The sequence below is a fragment of the Artibeus jamaicensis genome, unplaced genomic scaffold (assembly GCF_021234435.1).
Source record: "Artibeus jamaicensis isolate MK-2021 breed Jamaican fruit bat unplaced genomic scaffold, CSHL_Jam_final scaffold_474, whole genome shotgun sequence".
In the NCBI taxonomy this organism is placed as follows: domain Eukaryota; kingdom Metazoa; phylum Chordata; class Mammalia; order Chiroptera; family Phyllostomidae; genus Artibeus; species Artibeus jamaicensis.
Genome location: NW_026522046.1, coordinates 20,954,083 through 20,977,444, shown reverse-complemented (window position 1 = coordinate 20,977,444; position 23,362 = coordinate 20,954,083). Strand labels below are relative to the sequence as shown.

The following is a 23,362-nucleotide window of genomic DNA, read 5'->3' as shown; positions in this document are numbered from 1 at the left end:
TTGGTTCTCTTTTTCATTTTGCTGATGTTTTTCTTGGCTATGCAGAAGGCTTTTATTTTGATGTATTCCTATTTGTTTATTCTTTCCTTTATGCCTGTTGCTCTAGAGGACATTGTGGTGATAACATTTTTTTAAATTCAGATTGCTTTTTAGTAGAGCCCTACTCTAATTCAAACATCCCCAATGTAATTGTTTATGGATGTGCCTATTACAAATCATGGAATTCTAGTCAGTGGGCCCACAGTAAAGAAATATACTCAATTCCACATCAGAATATATATTTTAAATTTATAGCACATTTTAAACTCAAAATGTATGTTACTAATCATTGTCCACCTGGCAGTTGTTTTCAATAAACTTACCATTGTTCACTTTGATTTTTTCAGAAAAAGTTTTTAAAAAATCAGATAAAGTAACCAAAGTATGGTCCAAAAAGCCACTGTTGTAGAATAAAATAAACATGAATTTTTTCTTTTTTAATAATTAGTTTATGTTCTCATTTGATTCTTAAACAAAATTCAAAGCTAGTTTTTAATTAAACATTTATTGTCATGAAGGAAAAAAATAATACCAAGAGAAGGAAGTTTTATTGTTTTTTTTCCAAAAGAGATACCAACAACCTCTGTAGTTGACACAGAAAGTATACAAAATATGAGAGTAATAAAACTTTTGCCATCATACACAAAAGAATGTTCTATATTACCAGATCACTGAAAGAGTACTTATTCTTCCACTCAACTTATATGCCATGCATTGCACAGGTTACTCAGGGTATTCAAGAGGAGTTCCTGTCTTCTGGGAAGTAAGATCTGGTGGGAGTCAAACAAACAGAACATTATAATTCCGCATTCTGAGTAAGTTCTCCAGTTATAAATACTACATACGACTATTAGATTGTCATTTCTGTTTTAACAAATTACTACAAACTTGGTGGCTTAACGTGACACGCATGTACAATCTTACCATCCAAAAATCCAGAAGTCTGTAATGCGTAGAATTAAAGGATCTCTCTACCACCAATAAAAAGAATTCATTAACTAACGTGATTATTAAGGACTTTCTACTGTCAAGGCTCAATATATGGTACCATCACTGTTTTTGGGTAATTTATAGCTCTTTAATAGGTGAGGTAGACATTAATAAAATGATCCCCAAAATGTAATTTTGCAGTTACAACAGAGTAAAGCCCATGAAAATAAATTCTATGAGAATAAGGGAAAGACCTATTGCTGTGGACCAGGGAAGGTTTCCCTGAGGATTTACCACAGAGAGGAAGGGTGGGAAGTGCATTGAACCCAGAGGACAAAACATGTAAAAGGCCTGGAAGCAAAGATTGAGGTTCAGTTAAACAATTACATGAAGAAAATGTAGGTTTTTAAAAATAACTCTTTTGTTAACACTTTATAAAGTATTTTGAGTAAGAAACTTGATCTGATTAGACTTGTTTTGTGAACTAATTTTATTAGTAGAGATGGGCAAAGGTGGACACGAAGGGATGGGTTAATAGAACTTCATTCTAATAGCCCAAATAGGAGATGAGAGTGTTTTGTTTTATTTTGTTTTGTTTTGTTTTTCAGAGATGAGAATGTGGAGAATAAAGAAAAATGAATGGAGTCTAGAGATCTGTAAGAGGAAAGATCACAAAAACTGCTGGCGAATGTGAAAGATGAGATAAGATGAAATATAAACAATGATTTCAAGTATTCTATATTGGGACATGAATATATGCTAATGCCATACGGGGTTAAGTACCACCTATGGAAAGTCGAGTTTTTTGGGAGAGGATGCAGATGTGTAGAAATAAAAGTCAATTTTCTCTGAATTATGATGCATTTCTGGTTTTTGGGGGGTAATTAAATCAAATAAAAGGGTATCAGTAATGGCTTAGAATAGAGGATCTGAAGTGCCCATTTTTCTACTAGTAAGTATGGTTTTATCAGGGGTGAGTTGGCGGGTGGTGGGGAGTACTGCACACACCATAGCACCTGGAAATTGTATATGTTTATATAGCAAGAAACAGAGGCGTAGGGATTTTTCTACTTTCAGGTCTAACGTAAAGATTAAGAAGTGTAAAAGGAAGGTGAATTGTTAAGACAATAAGTAAATTAGAAAATTTTGGTCTGAAATTAGAATATTAGATTATAAATTTTACAGCAGAGCATATTAGTAGGGCAATATCAAGGTTTAAGTATTGACTATGGAGCTAAATTAGTTGTACTTATAATTTGACATTAGCTCTTTTTCCAGCTGTATCACTTTAGGCAGTGGACATAAATACCTTGCACTTATGTGTCTTATCAGAAAATGAGAATAATGACAATAGCTGTGTTGTAGGCTTATTGTGACTTTTAAATTAACTAATATATAAAATATGTAGCAAGTACACAGTACATAATGAATTCTGCATGTTATTTTATTGTATATAGTACATGGATTTTTTCCATATTTATACTATAATGCCCCCTAAGTATAGAAACTCTTACTCAGCAGAATAAAATGATACAATCAATTTTACTAGATATTTCCTGTGTAAATCTTTCTTCAAGAAATAAGAAAATAGTAATATTATTCTTTTAAACAACTTAATAGCAGTTTCTTTTCTTTTTTATTGTTGTTCAATTACAGATGTCCCTATTTTCCCCATTACTCTCCCCTGCCCTACCCACCCTCACCTCCCACAGTGTATTATCCCTCCCCCATTGTCTTTGTTCATGGGTCCTTTATACAAGTTCCTTGACTTGAACCTTCTTATTTCCCCCATTATTGACCTCCCCCCTTCCCTCTGGTTACTGTTAGTTTGTTCTTTGTTTTTATGTCTCTGGTTATATTTAGCTTGCTTGTTTGTTTTTTTTTATTAGGTTTCACTTATAGGTGAGATCATATAGTATTTATCTTTCACTACCTGGCTTATTTCACTTAGCATAATGCTCTCCAGCTCTATCTATGCTGTCATGAAGGGTATGAGTTCCTTTTTTCTTCCTTCTGTGGAATATTCCATTGTGTAAAGAATTAATTCCAAGTAAAGGTCTGCAACCAAGACTACTCCACCCAGGAAAGCTCTCATTTAAAATGGAAGGTGACATAAGGAGTTTCCCAGACAAAAGAAGGTTAAAAGAACACAGCTCCACCAAACCAGCATTGGAAGACATACCTAGGGGCCTGTTTTTATAGCAATTTCTTAATTGTACTAGAATTCTAATGGCTACAAAAAAAGATTGCCTACTTGTTTGAAGCATTATTTAGTATATTTCCATAGGCACACTTTATGGTCTTATAACTCTTATAGTTCCCTCCTTACTGTTATCGTAATTGTTAAAATTTACCTGCCACTGAACATTTTCAGCATTAAAACATTTTTTTAAAGCAAGAGCACAATTAAGTTGAAATTAAGTCATTAAGCTGACATTAATTTGGAGAGGTTCAAATTGAACAAGACCCTTTGTAAATAAAAAAAAGAAGGAAGAAATACCACTCTTGGAAAACTTACCACTTCCAAATCATCTGCTACATACGTTGTCTTATTTAACCATCATAAGATACCTATAACTTAGGCGTTAAGCTGAGGAAACAAATGCCTGGAGACAAAATGTACTTGTCCAATAGTAGTTACATATTAGTGGATGCAATATTCAAATCCAGGCATCTAGCTGGTTTCAACATTTGATTTCATTTTTACTAGATTTGTCTTTATTCATAGAAGAATTTGAGCTATCCGTAATGGAAGTTAGGTGTAATTTAGAAAAGAGAAAATTATTTCATTTTATGAAAAGTTTTCTAGTAGCAGTCTAGATATCAGAAAATATTCTTCAGGGAAATAAAACGCTCCATGTTGGTAACCCAGGAAATACACATCTGGAGATTTCATAGTAAGTGTGGCAGAAATTAGGAAAGCTGCAAATGATATTTTTATAAGTGCACTTGTGACAGATCAGATTCCTGGAGACTAAAAAACGGCTGTCATAACACACTTATCGAAAAGGCATTAAGTGATGACAAGCACAAGAACAGAAAATTGGTTAGCATAACATGCATTATGGGGGAACTACATTAGAAAACCAAGTACAAAGAATAAATGCTTATAAAAGCATGCCACATTCAAAATGAAAAATAAAATTACTTCACTATTGCTTCAACAACTTATTTCAGTTATCATATCAGACACAACTTCCAATTACCTGTGGAATATCCACAGATATTTATATTTATAATAGTTTCCCACCTAAAACCATGCATTTGTAATTTCCAACACAGCAAATGAGTTCATGGCTCAAAATCAAGAAGCACATACAGATATCAGTAGCACTCTCCCAATTAAATATACTAGCATGATTTTGTGCTTACTCTTCTTATAAATATGCCTGGCCAGCCAGTTATCTGATGGGTAAGTATTAGATGAATAGATTAATAGTTGCTGCATATCCAGCCACTCCAAATTCAATGGCTTAACAAAAAAAATATTTTCATGTGACAGTCACTTCTACACGTGGCAGGGGAGCTGTGCTTCATGCTGTGGGTTTGGTTGGCCTCAGGCGTAGAGCTCTGCAGGAGATGTGTCCACCTTGGGACTCAGGCTGTGGAGGCAGCAGCTACCCATGCATGTTGGTTAATTTTAGGTGTCAACTAATCTCTGAGCCATGGGGTACCCAGATAATGGGTCAGTTTATTATTTGAGGAGTTTCGGGTGATGTTAGCATCTGAATCAATAAACTGGGTAAAGAAAAATTGCCTTGCCTAGTGTGGGTGGCCTGCATCCAACCAGCTGGACATTCGAATAGAGCACAAAGGCTCACTGCCCCTCCGGGGAGGAGGAGCTCTTCTTCCTGACTACCTTGAGCTGTGACACGGATCTTCTCTTGCTTTAGAACTCCAAATGAAACATTAGCTTTTCGTGAGTCATGAGCCTCCTGGCTTGCGGACTGCAGGTGGGTAATCTCTTCTTATGAAAACAGTTTACTTAAGGCATCAGCACAGAGCGTGCTTACTGATGCTTTCAACTCTATGTTATTAGCCAGAACAACTACATGTCCAAGCTTATGGGAGAAAGGGACACTGTGCTTATTACATGGTCCTGCTAAGGAGGAAAAGTGGTGTCGTTTATTCCTCATACCATTATTTTCTGATCAAAGGAAAAAAAGAAAAGCATAGATTTGTAATTGGCATAATTGTTATGAATGAATTGGACTAAAGTTTGTGTGAAAAAATAGAATATTACAAAAAAGTCTGAGGTGGAAATAAGCGTATATAATAGTGTACTTAAAAATGATAGTCTCAATAGTCTTAATGATAGTAGAAAGACAGTAAAGATGGATAACCTACAAAAGAAAGGTTGGAAAAATTGGCAGGAAGTATGAAATGCTATCTTCTGAGTTAATTAAAATGTTATCATTAGTTTAAATGAAATAGGATGGCACCAGAGAGTTTTAAAGAGTAGGAATAAAGTGATTATATCTGTTCAATTATGAATTATATCTGATTATGATAATTTCATCAATTTTACTCTCTTAAAGAATCATCCGTTGTTTAATCATGGGTCACAGAGAAAATGTGTACTTAATTGTGAGGGTGAATTTGATCATGGATCATAGGACTTAAGTCCCATATAGACAGAACAGCGGTGACCTACACTATATGGTTTCACAGACAAATAGAAATTACTTACCTAAAGTACATTATTTAATTTATTTATTAATACTTATATTCCTCCATGCCCTTACCCCCAGTGTGGCTTACAAAAGGTAACATATGGTTTTTAATTTACATTAAAAAGCAAAACATATATAAAACTTTTAGATTGTTTTATCAAGGTAATTTTTTCAGTGAATTTAGCAAATCCTTCTTTTAAAGATCTTATTCTTACTTTTCAAGACTTATTCTCTCATCTTTTTTTTCCTTATGCAGCATGATCATTAGCTTCACAGACACTGTTTTGTTTTTTGTTATTTTTCCCGCTGGAATTTGCATGCCAATTACTCCCTATATATTGTAAGTTGTTGGAGGACATAGACAGTAAATTACTTTTTATCTTATCATTGTTTATGAAATATGTATCCAGCATATTTTTTTCAGATATTAATGTACATACCATGGACAGAAAGAGATTGGATATGGTTTTGTCTTGATTCTAGTAGTACTGGCCTATAGCAAGTGCTAAATATATATTTCTTGCTTGTTATTATGTACCAAAAATAATTTTGACTAGTTTTATTCAATTTGCTTTTTAATATTTAAAGCTTAATTTGTATGGATAAAACTTTATTCCTAGTCAAATACATATTTATGTTTTTTCTTATCAAAAATATCCCTATAGTAAGCAGAAATTCTTCTTCATGATTTTTATGCTTGGTGTCACATCCGTGAATATATTACATTATTGGGCAAAAATAAAGCTTTGCAGATGTAATTAAAGTTACTAACTGATTATTTTTTAAGATAGAAAGATTAATCTCAGATTATTCAGGTAAGCCCAAAGCAATCCCAGGAGAACTTAAAAGCAGAAGAGGAAGCCAGAGAGATGTGGATAAAGGGTAGATGAGAGAGATGCAAAGCATGAGAAGGCATCCACCTGCTCTTGCTGGCTTGAAGATGGAGGGAACCACATGGAAAACAGGAGTATTCCTCATGGATAAATATTCTGCCACTGACTAGTGATCTCGAAAAAGGACCCTGGAGCTTAGATTGACTTACATCCCTGCAGACACATTGATTTCGGCCTTGTGAGATTGTAGGAAGAGAATCCACTTATGTTCTGCCAGACTTTTGACCTATTCAAACTTGAGATAATAAATAGACCTAGTTGTAAGCTGCTATATTTTTGGTAATTTGTTATGCATTGACAGAAACCTACTATATGATCTAAATCAATGTTCATTGCTATCACAGTTTTAGTTTCTGAGGTAACACTTCAATATTGGCATTTATCACATAAAACTGATAAATGTATTTCATTAAATTTGTGTTTTTAATTTATTAATTATAATAATGATACTGTATTTACTTTTAGTAAAAGCATAATCAGTGCATGAACAGTATACAACTTTATATATATTTCCCAAGAGGACTTATATCATAATAGAAAAGGGACTGGACCTGTGGGGGTGACTTTCTTTGCTAGTCCCCTGTGTGCCACAGATGAGAGTAAATATGACTGAGACATGATGTGATCTGCTGGGGGAGGAGAGGTGGCCATTTTCCCAGGGGAAAAAGGCCTTGAGCAGTGGCCAGTTTCTCAGGGTAAAAAGGCATTAAGCTCCCTCCTCCAGGGCCTTTTATTGGGTTGTAATACACAGGAATACAGGGGGGCAAGGATCAAACAGTGGATAACATTTCCAAGAAATCTGAGGGCTTAGTATGAGTCAGAGTCTGTCAGGAACAGAGTTTTAGGGTTTCCCATCTGAACGCTTAACATATGAATGAAAGCACTCTTAGCAGAGCAGATTTCACAGGTTTATCAAGAAGTCTTTGTGATGCCAGATTGTTCCCCAGGACAACTCTCTAGCAAGGCTAGGAGCTGCACCCCTCCCCATCAGGTATACAGGTTTAAGAGGATTAGAGCCAGGAAGCACTTCTCCCAGAGGACATGGGGACTCAGGCTGTGTCAAAGCTGGGGGACAAGAGTCCATTGCTCTTTGTTGCATCCCCCCAAGTCCTTCCATGATGGCCTCCTACGTGATTGTGTCTGGCCTAGGTTGCCCCTCCTCTGAGGGGTCTTACCCTTCAAGGATTTCCGACCATGCTTTGGGGGCAGGGAGGAAACTGAGGCAGCATTTGCTACCAGAGACAAGCTTTGTCTCCTGTGGCTCACATTCCAGAGGTCACTGACTCATCCTTAGCCAGGGGAATGGGGGTGGGGGGATAGAGAGTTACACTTCCTGAAACCAAACAGAGCAGTCCACAACATGGAACAACTACCTAAATAGCAGACTTTAAGCCCAATAGTGCCCTGTAACACTGAACACATATTTTGTTTTCTCTGAATACTAGATTTTTTGTATTCAAAATAGGGGTCATACTAGGTCTCTTCTTTACTCAACAGAGTTGTAAAATTCTAATGCTGTAATATGTTACAAATGTGCTTTGTGAAATATAAAACATTATGTAAGTGTAACTTATTATTAAACAACAGCTAAGTGAAATATTAATGTTTACTTTTTTCTTAGTTAACTCAAAATAGTTTTCATAATTCCATAGTAGTTATTTTTTATAATTAGATGTAACTTTTTCAAAAAGTTAAATGAATTGGTAGATAATTTGGTGGATATTTTAAGGTGTATGTATTTAGATTTTAGAAGTCATGTGTTGTTAGGAAGATTTAAAATGCATTTAGAAAACCCCTCTTTCTGCATAAATGATTTTAGAGGGTTAATACCATTGCAAATGTCTCACTCTTTAAATGTCACTGTGTAATTTATGTACTTTTTTAAAGCAAAGTTGCTCAAGCAGCAAATTCAAAGTGACAAGGCTCTTTATATCATATATGCAGCATTATTAATTTTGCAACATTTCAAGGAGATGCTAAAAATAGTATGTCATTAAACCACAAATGTACATAGTTTTCTAAGGTCTAAGTACTCACAAGCGTAAACTCACAAAGAAAAAATGAAAGCATTACAAAGTCCATAATATAAATAATAGAGTGAGAAAAACATATATTGCCTTTGACATTACAACTGTTGATCAATGACTCCTTATCAGTTGTATATATTATTATCTCAATTTTAGAATTTTGCATATTTTCCTTTAATGTGGTCATTCTTTTTGTACACCTGGACCTTTCTGTTATTTGCTGGCAATCGAATTAACCTAGTGGATATTTAACACAAACAATCTACATGTGAGTGTTTTCATTAAATCTTTATTAATACAGAATTTTAAACGTTTAAGATTTTTTTCTTTTTCAGTGGTTTTGAATATATTGCCATGATGCACTTTAAAAATATTTACTCTGAATGGGTCTGCTGAACTTTATCTGTGCGTTCGTAGTTTTCATCAGAGATACTGCTCGGCAGTGATTTCTTCCAGTATTTTTTTCTTGTCGGATTTTGTTTTCCTTGTGCTTCATTCTGTCACTGCATCTTCAAATGCACTGATTGCTTTATACCTCTAAAAGTTCCATCATCTTACTTTTTTAAAGTTCCGGTCTTTTTGCTGTTTTCTAGTTCTCTCACCATAGTCACAGTTTTGTTTGTATTCTTGAGCCTGTGGGGCCCAGGAATTATTTCTATTTTAAGATACACGTCTACTAATTCCCTCTACTCTCTCATATTTGCATCTCTTTCATTTGACGAAATTTTCAGTTGGCTATATACCATATTTTTTTTCTTTCTTTTTTATACACTTAGTAATTTCACACTGGATTCTGGATATTATGAATTCTATATTGTTGGGTGGTGAATTTTGTTGTATTTCTCTATGGAGGTTTAGGCTTTTCTCTTTATGTGAGAAAATTAATTGCCATCAAATTGATATGAGGCTCTTAGAACAGGTATTAAGCATTGTTAGGATGGGTTCAGAGAAATCTCTAGTCTGCAGCTGATTTGGCCTACCTTCTAAATTGACACTGATATGTAGACTGTCTGATGTCCCATACATTTACATTTATTTTTCTTTTTAACAGTTTTTGAGCGCTACTTTTTGTTTAATGGATATTACCCTAACCACCTCATGAAACGTCACCACATTCTGGTAAAGACTAGTAATAAGTAGTCAAAGAGACCCATCCGTAGTTCCTGGAAGCTCTCTGTGCTGCGGCTCCTCCCTGCTATGGTGCCCAATACTTTGGAGCCCACTCTACACCCTTATCTCTGACTTCTGGCTCTTCAACTCAACGAGATCTCTTGCCTTTGTTTGGTTTCTCTTTCTAGAACCACAGTCTGGAAACTGTGTTCAGAAAGTAGCTTGTGACAATCCTAAGGCTGTCTTATTTTTTGCCTTTCCCCCAAAGATCACAGCCTTGTTCTAGCTGTTGTCTAATGTCTGAAACATATTATTTCACATATATATGTGTATGTACATACATACATACATATACACATACATACATATATACACACAAACACGCAAGTATATATTATAATAGCAGGGGTATTCTCATGGCAGTGCTTTATGGGAATGCCCTTAAAATCATTTAAAAAATAATTTTCCTCTATCCTTCACTGAAAATATCCAGAGAAAATGGTATATTGTAGGCATAGGATACCCAGTGCCCAGCTTTTTTGCTTTAAAATACTATTATGCAATGACACGAACCAGCACCCTATAGGGGTGTCCAACCTTTTGGTGTCTCTGGGTCACACTGGAAGAAGAATAGTTTTCTTGGCCCACACATTAAATATATAAACAGCAATGAAAACTGATGAGAAAAAAAGCTTTAAATAAATTTATGATTTTGTGTTGGGCCACATTCATAGTCATCCTGGGCTGCATGCAGCCCATGGGGTGTGGGTTGGACTCCCCTGCTCACAACAAGGACGACTGATTTCAAATATGGGGCAGGAACAGTCTGGAAATTCTCATTACACTAGGAAATAAAAAAAGCTAAACAGTAATAATAAAGCTGATACGATTATACTTTTAGATAAAGCAGACTTCATGACATGGGGCACCACTAGGTATAAAAATAATCATAAAGATAAATGAGTTAATTTAACAAGAAGATTTAAAAATATTAAACTTGTATCTACCTAATAATAGAGTTCAACAAAACATGAAGTAATGATTTTCAGAACTAAAATGAAAACTACCGAAATCCATCATTACTGGTTGGACATAACGTGTGATTTTTGTTTACAAATCTAGAACATTAAAGGCTAGAACATTTCTAGAACATTAAAGGCTAATCTAATCTAAAGAAAATCTCATTAATGGCTGTTCTTGGTGGGGGTTTGACTATAAAAAGACTATGATATTTTCTCATGGTGATGAAAATACTTTCTTTTTCTTAATTGGGATAGTTGTTTAACAGGGGAACCATTTTTCAAACTTCTTGGCTCATACACTTAAATATGTGCATTTTGTTCCATGTAAAACCTCATATCACTGCCTAGCGTTCTACACAATGCTCTTTTGTCATTTGCTACATTTAATATTGTATGTTCTATACATTTATATGTCTTACAGTGGTATCTCAGTACTCTTCATTAATTCATTCCAGAACTCATGTCGAGTTCTGTAAACCCACAAGAACCAAACAATGAAGCATTTTCTCTTGCAGGGTGGCATCGTGACTCATACAAGTTCTAGCAAGTGCCCTGAGTCCCAAGGAAGGACCCAAAGCTGAAACATTTTTTTTCCTCTTCAAAATTTGATGACTACAGGGTTTGATGGATTTTGATGCTGACAGTACCAAGATATGACCCTATTTCCCTGTTGTGTTTATAGAGTCTTGCCTGAGTTATTTATTTACCATTGTCATTTTACATATATATATATATATTTATTTATTTATTTATTTATATATATATATATTTAAAAGATTTTACCTATTCATTTTAGAGAGAAGAATGGAGGGAGAAAGAGGAGAGAAACATCAGTGTGTGGTTGCCTCTCGCATGTTCCACACTGGGGACCTGGCCCACACCCCAGGCCTGTGCCCTGGCTGGGAATAGAACCAGTGATCCTTTAATTGGCAGGCCATTTTAATACACTGAGCCATACCTGCCAGGGACCTTTGCAATTTATTTACTTTGTCCAATTTAGATAATCAATAAATTAGTTGAGAAAATAAATATTAACTATAAATATTCTGCCCAGCATTTTAAGTTGGACTAACTTTTTTTGTATTATATAGTAGGGGCTGGGAAACAGTACCCCACATGCTCAGTTCACCCACTGTTTGATTTTGCTTGATGGCCTACAAACCTGGCCATCTGCTTGATGGCCTATAAACTCAGAATAGTGTGTCTGCATTGTAAATGGTTGGAAAAAATTATAAAAAGAAAATATTGTATGGCAAGTAAAATTTTATATGATATTCAAACTTCAGAATGACTAAAGATTCATTATAGCACAAGAAAATTAAAGATGAAAAAGATATACCATGCATATGCTGAGTACAATAAAGCTGATATGGCCTTAGGATTCAGGGAAAGGGGTAATACCAGATATAAAGGAGTATTCATAAAGGTAAAAGTTGAAAGTGTTACTGCCAGTGCTAAGATAGATTTCAGGAATCTAATTTTAACAAGCTCTATGTAACATTACCTGTTCTAGGGAAATTGGAATAACAAAATAAATTCTAATCATGAGCCACACAAATAATCAGCTATTTCACAAGATGCAAAGTAACAGATGGGGTCATGCAACAGATTTAATAAGAGGAGTGTAAATGATTACGTTGGCTACAGAGGAAGATACGATTTGGAAAGCTGTGAGATAAGGAGATAACTGGTTTCTGCCTACACAGTTTCAGCAGCTTTGCAAAGATGAGATTTATAAATACTTTATAAATTAAATAAATTGACTAGAGCATTACTAAACTGAAAGTACCACCTACACCACTTGCATGGTTTTCTATTAATAGTGAGTGAAACATTAGCTGCCAAGGCCTTGGAATAAATTATTTTGGAATTAGAGCTTGCAGAAATGAGTTATTGCTTTTCATATGCACATTACTTGTAGCAAAAAAAATACCATATTTGGAGTCAATCTTTTACAGAGCCCAAAAGCTACACAGTTACAGTGACATAGAGCTTAGACTTATAGCCTTATTAATGTTTTACAGAATTAGGGTGGGGAAGATAAAATGGATAATAATTTAAATGAAGATGAGGTGGTTCTTCAGTGCATCTTAATCCTTTTTTGGTCTCTCAGCTACTTCTAAAACTACAAGAAGGTACTTCTTGTTTTAAAAGAAACTCATTATTCTGTGACATTACTTATTAAGGAGGGAATAAATTCAGTATTAATTACATGAAAGATTATAGTTAGAAAATGTTGAGGTCCATGCTTAACAAATTGTGATCCACCTCATCTCTGCCATGTTGGGGAAAGCAGGTTTCATTTCAGGATTACCTATCCACAATGGATGCAATGATTATAACTCTTTCTGGCAAATAACAAAAAAAGGACAGAATAAAATATACAAGGAATTCACAGTTTACAGGGACCTCCTGTGCTCAGTCCTCAGGAAAAGACCTCAGAACCATCACCAAGATTGCCATTAGGGCTATCTATCTCTTCCATGATTACTCCGGGGGTTTTTCTTGTTCAGTCTCGCTGCCCAAGGACCTGCTCTCATAAATGACAATGGCTGCCTTCAGTTTTCAAGGTTAGAATCTTCAGTGGTAGAGAGATGCCATAATCAAGGTTAAATGTCTAGGATCTTTGCTAAGATCCTATTTGGCTCAGTTGGCGTCAGGAAGCACCTCTCCTGTTCTAACCACAATGTGCCCTGCAGCCCTGTCCAAACTGAGAAGTCTCATTGTTCTAATTGGACAAGTACTCACTAGTCAAACTAGAAACTAGAAAATACAGTACTAAGGTCAAACTGATGAAATACCAGTTGCCTAAACACTGCTCTCATCCATAAAACAAGAATGTTTTGCTTGTATTGGTGACAACTTTATAGGGCTGCTGAACAGAAAAATGAAACGATTGTATGTTAGTGATATTGGCCATTTGTTTTGATACCAATGATATAAAATTCCTCACTTATATTTAAATAATTTCTTGCTTTATGGTTCCTGTTGGGAAGGTAAGCATGCTGCACCCACTATAGAAGTTCAAAATGTGAGACTCTCATATTCTAAGACTCCTTGACAAGGCATGGACACATAACTTAGGGGAACTACCCAGGGACATTCCACAGGGACTGTGCATCTCCATGGAGATTTTTATGTTGGGCCACCACCGCTCAGGTATTCACGTCAACTCACCCTTGTCTTAGTGCTGACAGTGCAGCTGTGGCGATATTCAGTGTTCCATCATGTCTTCCCCTGACCAGGTTTAACAATCTTCCTAGACTATGTCTCTGCTTCCAAACCTGGCCTTCCAGCTCCTGGTGGTTTTGTTTTTGTTTTTCTCTATGCTCTTCAATTGAAACATATAAAGTCAATATATCTTTCAATAAACTTATTTTCTGCTTAGGCGGAAAAGATTTAGATTTACCTGAATTGGTTTCCATCCCTTGCAACTTAGAACTCTAATAAAAATAAAAACCAGTAAGTAGTGGAAGTGCTCATGAAATACAATTCATTAATGTGGAAATTGATTTTTATTTAAATGCCTCAATCCACCAACTGAGAAGACTGTTGAGAAAAAAACAGTAAGAAAAAGAGCTCAATATGAGTCCATGTCCCTTTTTTATTATATTTTATTTATTTTATATTTTTACAGTTTACCTTTAATAGCGGTTTCAGGTATACATTGTAGTGGTTACATGATCATAAACTTTACAAAGTGTTTCCTCTGATATTTCCAGTACCAACCTGGCACCATATATAGTTATCACAATTTATTGACTATATTCCTTGTGCTCTAGTCTCTATCCTTGTGACTATTTTGTAATTACTAATTTGTATTTCTTAATTGCTTGACTTCTTTCATCCAGACTTCCAATGCCTGCCCCCACCTGGCAGTCACCAGTTGGCTTCTTGTGTCTGTCTATAAGTCTGGTTCAATTTTGTTGGTTTATACTGTTCTTTAGTTTCCACACATAAGTAAAACGATATGTGAGCACATGCCCTTTTGAAATGAACGTTTAGATACATTTGTCAGAATTCATTGAAAAGACATTCAGTATTTATGCATTGAATTTTATGTAAATTATACTTCAAAACAACAAGAAAAAGTCACTGGAAAGTACTGAATGCTGATTAATATATATGGATGGTGAAGTATTTATGGGAATGTAATGATGTCTGTAACTTTATTTAAAATGCATCAGAAAAAAAGATGGATGAATCCACAATTAGAAGGTTATGTAGATAAATGTAGATAAATAGATATATGATAAAGCTAATACAGTATAATGTCAATTCCAACAGAAATATAGCACATATATAAATTTGAACTATAAAATTCTTTCAGCTTTTCCGTTTGAAATTATTCTAATAATATGTTGGAATAATAAAAACAAATAAAATGAATCAGGAATCAGCCCTTCCTAAGATTGAGAATGCATTCTGAACTATTACTTCTTGCATTTGAGAATCTAGATGAATCTGTATTCATACTATTTTCATAATCATAATGTACATTGCTTTAACTCATGTACTTTTGGAGTTTCTAAATGTAGTGTGTACTATCCTCACTGTTTACCACGGATCATCTTAAATATTCAAGTTTTTAATTTTGCAATAAATAGTTATGCATTTTAGAAATAAAAAAGAGCAAAATCTGAAAATATAATTTATCTATATACTCAGTACTACTAAGAGATACTTGGTATACATTATCCTAGAATTTGCTCTAATAAATGCCCTTTTAAAATCTGGAGACCAGGGGGGTGAAGGATAAATACCATATGATCTCACCTTTAAGTGGGACCTAAGCCACAAAATCAAATAAGCAAGCAAAATATAACCAGAAACATTGAAATTAAGAACAATCTGATGGTAACCAGATGGGAGGTGGCTGGGGTCAAAGGGGAAGAAGGGGGAAGGGTTTTCAGGAACAGCGATAATGGACACGTGAACAAAACCAAGGGGTTGGAAGCAGGGGAGGGAGTTGGGGATGACTGAGGTATTGGGGAGTAGTGGGGGGTAAATGCAGACAACTGTATTTGAGCAACAATAAAATAGTTAATTAAAAAAATTTGGAGAGACTAAAGCAAATATATGGGAAGCATGTACAATATTATGTTTGTCATTGACTAGATCTGGGCAGAAACCCTGCTTTCTAAAGTCCAAATTTGTCATTTTGAGCCTGAACCTTATCATGACAGATAGTTGTTTTTATTCTTCAGATTTCTCATTTACCTAAACCAAGGTTATTTTATGTTTTATTGATTTCCTCAGCTAGCACAGTATTATGCAGATACTTCATAATATGATATTGGTTTATACTGTCTCAATAGCTTAGGGACTGAAGTATTTATTAAGCACTACTCAAATGGCACTATTATGAATAGTGCCAAATCCTATCAAGGAAATAAAATTTATTCGAAGAAACATTAAACAGGTCATTGTGTCAAATGGTTAAGGAACTTCTCTGAGCCCCAGTTCTTGAAACTTAATACCTTTAAAAAATAAAATAGAATGCTGTAGCACCTTATTGGGTGTAAATCACATGCTCCGTAAATATAGGTGATAATTGCTGTTAGTATGTAACCTTTGATTTGCACTTGTTAATATACTGACACACGAAAGTGCACAAAAACAATTTGGGCTCAAAAGATGTTTCACAATTTTTCCATAAATGTTTTGCACATCATTGATATTTCTATTAAGCCCCTTTTTCATTGATAATTGTGTTCTATCTCCCGCTTAGATAAGTACCGAACCCACAAAGTCTGAATTTTTTGAGTCTCCATAAATGAGATTTTGTTATTTAAGAATGTAAGAAAATGAACCTCACCTAATGCTTAGGATTCTTTATTAAGACATGATTTTTTTCTTTTTCTTTTTTTTTAACTTTATACTGGACTAGTGACTCTGACACTCTATTTGTGAGTAATGGGTCACTAAAGTAAGTAAAGGTTTTGTTGTTTAAAAAAATATATATATATATGTGTGTGTACACATATATTATTTTTTCTTGTTGACTTCAAGCATTTCCATCTGTCATGTAACAGCGGTTAGTAATCTATTCAAATCCTTTGTAAAATTCCCACTTTCCATCATTACTTGCTATATTTTTCAATCACAAACAAAAACAAATGATATATGTTAATTTTGTTATATCCCTTATCTAATGGAATTTCCCTTCCAACCCATCTTATGTGAGCCAATTCACATGCAGCAGGTACCAGCTTCACAGATGGATTACTAATGGCAACCACACAGTTGCTGAGTTTTGCAACACAGGTGCTTAGATTGGCTTTGTTTGCCTGCCAGCAGTAGGCAGAATTTTTTGGCAGATCCCCTTGATTGTAAAAAGAAGCAAAGAGAGAGCACATACCCAATCAACTGACACCCATCTTATTCCACAATGGCCTACAAAGTTGAGTTAGGCTTGTGGCTATTATTGCCTCTTAGTTTCTGAGTCACCGCCATGTTCTTGACCCCTCTGTGCAACTTGCAAGGAGACCATTTTGGTTTAATTACAAATGTGCAAATTCAGTCTGGAGATAATGTGTTTCTTCATATAATATTTACTAACAACAAAGAAACTTGAAGGCAGTATTGTTTCCTCCCAATTCATAATTGTTTTGAATATATATATTCATAACAGAGAATATATATATATATATTCTCTCTGTGTGTATATATAGAGGTTTTTTTAAATAAAAATTAGTTTTCAAACTAAACCTTTGATTTTTAAAGTATAACTTTGTCCTTTGTACTTGTGAAAGAATGCTTGCTATTTATATATATGTGGATGGGCCTGAAAATACTGCTTGTGAGCTATTTTTCAGCATGAGTGCATATGAAAATGTGTCTGTAGTGAGAATGTATGCACTGGGCTGGTTTCCAGGAGTAGTAATATGAATTAGAGATAGCTCACCCTTGAGGAATTCATAGTGGCGTTGATGAGAATGTTAGTGTGACACCTTATATTAGAAAATATAAATAAAGTGAAGTGATACTGCTAGGGTAAAGACACCTGTCTGTGATAAGGGTCAAGGAGAGCCACAGAAAAGACATTGACACATACCTAGAGCCTAGAAGATGCATAGTACTTCATTAGGAAATTATGCAGATGTCGGTAGTTGAAAGGAAAATGGAAGAACAGGTTGGCTTTGAAAATGAGATTTCTGTATGTTAGAAAAATAGTCATATTAGAAATGATGATCTAGGAATTTATCCAAAGTATGGAATTTATTTAAACATAAACGATGTAAATTTTGCTCACCTTTGGAACAGAGCACTTGAATTACACCCTGAACTAATAAACATGTTCTGCTTCCTGAGTTTTCCCACCTCAACTGCCCCATGTAACTGCACCACAATGCATTGAGTTAATTAGACCAAAAATCTTAGAGTCATTGTTAAGTCTTCCTCTTTCTTCACACTCATATTCAATACATATAACACCTCGATCATTTCATCTCCAAAGCACATTCTTATTTGGATCTTCACTGTGATTATTCACCTTCATGCCACAGACATCTGTCTGTACTCTTTTGAAAGCCTCTTTACTGGAGGCTTATTACCCTCTCCTTGTACTGCCTTTCCCAGGAATCTATTTGCCACACAGCAGTCACATGAACTTTTAAAATCTAAGCAAGAGCCCATCATTCCTATGCTTATTACCCTTCTAATAGTTCTTTACTGATTTAAGACAAAATGCAAATTCCTAATGCTCTTTTAAGACCCTACAAAATTCGACTTTATTTCCCGTGGTTCCTGCTATCCTTGCTAAGCTTCAATCTTTTTGTCAAACATAATAAGCTTATTTTTGCTTTGGTGTGTTTGCACTAGCCTAGAATGTTCTTTCTCAGATTATTTGAATTGTGGATGCCAAGGAGAAGATCCATTTGCTGTGAACCTCAAAAGGAATTTATTTCCTGAGCTGGACTCTCTATGGTCAATTGAGGGCCCAAATTTTATAATTAATAAAAGCTTAGTGGCCATTTCCTTACAGGGGCTTCTCACACTCTGTGTATGCCAACACTGACCTCTCCGCCTCCTGCACTATGCCCCGGTCAGTTATGCCAGGCTGAATAAGCTTTACAAGGGAGTTCCTGCCCCATCTAATCAGAACTGCTCCATGATGGCCAGCCAGAAAGTGCACACATTTGGGTACCTCACGTACATAAAAAGGACCTAATTGGGACCATGGGCAGGAACTCTTGCCTTGCTTTCACTTTGTTTTGTGGAACATAATTTAGGTTGCTCACTGAGTCTGTGTCTCCTAGGCTACAGTCTCTTTAGCCCAAATAAGTGTTTCTCATTCTCTATTACACTCTAAAATTAATTTTAGTTTACAACATGAAGGCCGTGTTCTTGTTATTTGCATCTCAGATTTAGGTCATGACCACTCAGCCTAGCTTATCCTCCAGACACAGTTTATCACAGTGCTCTCTCAGTAAGGCCTGTGGGTAGTTGGCAATGTAATCAGGAATTTGTGACAATATAAAACGATGCACTACTTTCTTTATAGAGATTTTTTTTTGCTGTGTGACAAAAATGTCAACAATAATAGCTAATATGTAAGAGTCATACTTGTTTTATTCAGAAACTATGGATGCCAATATGGTGGAAATTCTAGAAAGAAGTAGCTTTTTATCTTTGTGTGTGTGTTGTCTGTTGTCATGTTCTTAAATTTTTTTATCACAATTTATCCCCCCATACCCTTTTCTACTTCCACCCAGCCCCTACCCCTATAATCACCATCCCGTGGTCCATGTCCATGAGTTCTTTCTTCTTTTTTCTTTTTTTGCTCAATCCTTCCACCCCCACCAACCTCACCCACCCCTAGAGTTGTCAGCCTATGAGCTTGCCTCTATTTTGTTTATTTAGAGTTCAGTTTATCCATTATTTTCCACGTGTGAGTGAAATCATATGGCAGGAGTAGCTTTCTCTTGGTCAGAAATCAGTCCTGATGATCTGATAAAGACCTGTCTGAACATGATGTTTTTTTATAAATTATGAATGCAGCTATTTTATTTATTTTTAAATTGCATTTTAATTATAGTTGACATTCAATATTATTTTATATTAGTTTCAGTTGTACAATATAGTGGTTAGACAATCATATACTTTACAAAGTATTCCCCTCAGTATTTCCAGTACCAACCTGGCACCATACATAGTTATTATATCATTGACTCTATTCCCTATGCTGTATTTTACATCCCCATGACTATTTGTAAGTACCAATTTGTAGTTCTTGATCCCTTCACCTTTTTCATGGGCATAGTATTCTTACTTTTTACCCTTAGTTACCATCCTGTTACATCTTATCAGCAGAAAAATGGAGGAAGGACAAGTGTCTGGGTAACATGAAGGTCAAAGAAATTCTGTTAGTGTGTAGTTATAAGACAAAAATGTCAGTGCTACTTTTCCTTTATCCTAGGAGAGGAAGAAATGACCAAGGCTTGGCGGGTCCTCATATCCATTTTATCTATACCAAAGGTACAGATGCACTCTGTGATCGATTGAAGTAAACTGTAAGTGCCCATTTGAACATTGTGTTATGGAAATTAAAAACTCTAAATTGTATTTTCATTTAAGGAGTTTTAGTGTCTTTTTCCCCCCAGTAAAATAATCAATGTCCTGATTGAGATCCCAGAATTATGTGCCACAAAGCATGGAAGAGCCATTTTGGCCTGGAAATGTTAAGGGCAGGTGTGCCCAGTTATCCATAGACATTGAAGAACTTTAGTAAATCTCTTGCCAAATGTGTAATTTTGAAAAGCACAGCCTTCATGGTTTAGTTAGCAGTAAAATGCTATTCATGTAATTGAAGGTATTAATATTATGGATGAAATTATATCTCATCGTGTTATATTTCTGAACAATGCCTGCCAAAAGCAACTGTGTTGGTATTCAGTTGTTATTGAACATTTTCCCCCTGAGACTAATTAAACAACAGGTTTAGCTGCTTCTTTAAAAGTACATGTTATTATTCGTTTCAAATGGGTGATATATGTACATGTTACAAAGTATAAAGGCACTCAAGTGTAGAACATGCAAAACGAATTCTCAGTTCCATATTTCTATGAGGTCATTTAGTTCCTTCCTCGGAGTCATTCACAGTTATTCTTTTTAAATGTGTTCCCAGGGATAATTGTTTTCATTTGTTGACTTTCTTGGAGAGGAGGAAGTGAGAAACATTGATTTGTTCCACTGATTTATGCATTCATTAGTTGATTCTTTAAAAAAAAGATTTTATTTGCTTGTTTTTAGAGAGAGGAGAAGGGAAGGAGAAAGAGAGGGAAAGAAACATCATTGTGTGGTTGCCTCTCACATGGTCCCCTACTGGGGACCTGGCCTGCAACCCAGGAATGTGCACTGACTGGGAATCGAACCATAACCCTTTGGTTCACAGGCCCACAGTCAATCCACTGAGCTATACCAGCCAGGCATTTACTGATTCTTGTATGTGACGTGACCAGGGATCAAACCCACAAACTTAGTGTATCCGGACAAAGCCCTAACCACCTGAGCTACCTGGGCAGGGCCCAGAGATCATTGTTTTCAAATAGAAATATAATACATCCATAGTGTTATGCATGTTGATTTCTTCCAATTCAAAAAAAAATGGAGACTTTGCTTATCAACGCACAAAGACTTACCTAATCTAACTGCTAAGTGGTGTTCCATCTTATGAATAAACCAAGTTAGCTTCAATACTATCCTAGTACTGGACACTTATTTTTTGTCCTAATCTTTATATACAGAAGAAATGTTTTATAGTCTTGTTGAATACCTAGGAGATGCAAACCACTCTCACTCTTTCTTTCCAGAGAAATCATGTCCTTTCTCAATTTATAAAGAAAAAAGTTGTATTTAGTGTACTTTTTCTTGAATTATAAAATAATTTTCTGTCCTCCTATTTCAGTTTTCACATTTAGCAAACTGATTGTATTAGATCTTTTTTTCTTAATCTTTTCTATTCATCTTTTTCTTTTTTTTGTACTTTCTTTACTTTTATTTTCACTGTGTTTTTGGCTAGGATAGTTCTGTTTTTGTGTTGCTTCTAGTGTGGAATTTATACCTGAGAATTGTTTATCCCTCTTACTTTTTTCATCTGATTTACTAGTACATGTGCTGTCTTTCTCTGGTAAGTGCCAGATCTTTTTAAAATTCTTGTATCTCTGCTTTGACGTATTGGTCATACTATCTCTTATTTTATTAAGATTTTTTAAAAATCAGTTTTTAAAATTGTGGCAATCAGTTTTAAATTGTGGCAATTTTTTGTCACAATTTTATCTGCTCCATAAAAATCATTTTTTCCTACTGAATGTGTTTGTCCATTCTTTATTTTTCTGTTTCCTTATTTTTATTCTAGCATGTTTCTGTCAATCTGGTGCTGGTTTCTTAATTTCAATGAGTTGAATTCTGGGATCAATAATTTGTACAAATTTTGTGTAAAGCAGGAATTTTTCTCAGAGCATTATTGAATTAGGGCATGATTTACTTAGTTTATATTGAAGAAATATATTTAAAAATATATATTTATATTTAAGGCATTTAAAATATCTTAGCTTAGTGATCCCTTCATTTTGAACTTCATCAGCCAGGACTATCTTAAAATAATGAAAAAAAGAAGCATTGGGTAAATTTAATGTTTGAGTAACAAGAATTTAATTTAACTTAGCAACATGATGCCTCCTGGCTCTTAATTAAACATAACTCAATAAAAAAACGAGTCTTTAAATTTTAAACAAATAATTATATAAAGTATATTTGAGAGTTATTGACCTATTTTAAAGAAATAAAATCATTGGTAAAGTGCTACTCAAACTGAAAATATACTATTGTGATTTAGTAAAATAAATTTAAAGCTTTTATGATTTATCTGATGTGGTAACATACATTTTTTAAAATATTTTTAAAGATTTTATTTATTTATTTTTTTAGAGAAAGGGGAAGGGAGGGAGGAAGAGAGGGAGAAAAACATCAATGTTTGGGTGCCTCTAGCTTGCCCCCTACTGGGGACCAGGCATGTGTCCCTACTGGGAATTGAACTAACAACCCTTTGCTTCGTAGTCTGGTGCTCAATTCACTGAGTCACGTCAGCCAGGGCTTAACATACATTTTTTTTTTTTATTTTTTAGAACAAAAGCGTGATCAGCAATTGATAATCAGTGTATTGAAGTTACTTTTTCTGGGTGACACAACTTTATGAGATTCTAATAAAAATTTTTTGTCACTGATTTATCTACAGTTTTTGAGAATGTAGGTTTCTTTTTTTTCTTCATTTCAGCAAAGAGATTTGGACATTAGCATAACACATAACACCAACCTATACCTCTATATATTTTTAAGATTTTAAAAATATTTACTCTTGTATGTCAGCAACATTTGGACTCTGTCATATAAAATAATCATTTCTAGTACTAAAACCTGAGTAAAGCTAACAAAAAAATGGACCTTTGAAGGTAAATCCAAGTGTATCCAAGAGTCATGCAAGGTTGAAATAGTTTGAAATAAAACAAAGAAATAAAATGAAAAACAATATGTAAGAGTCACACTTGCTTTATTTAGCTTCGACAGAAGCTAATATGGTGGAAATTCTAGGTAGAAGTAGCCTTATATTTCTCTGTGTGTGTGGTGTGTTGCCCATTGTCATTTTTTTAAATACATATTTTTATTTT

At 34.7% G+C, this 23,362-nt stretch overlaps 1 protein-coding gene across 1 annotated transcript in view; it reads right to left on the bottom strand.

The window, feature by feature from the left end:
* Positions 1-598: 598 nt before the first annotated feature.
* Positions 599-23,362, bottom strand: part of BCHE (butyrylcholinesterase) — a 77,673-nt gene continuing 54,909 nt past the window's right edge. The window contains exon 6 of the mRNA XM_053657799.1: positions 599-809. The gene's annotated coding sequence lies outside the window, so the exon portion shown is untranslated. The remainder of the gene's footprint in view (positions 810-23,362) is intronic.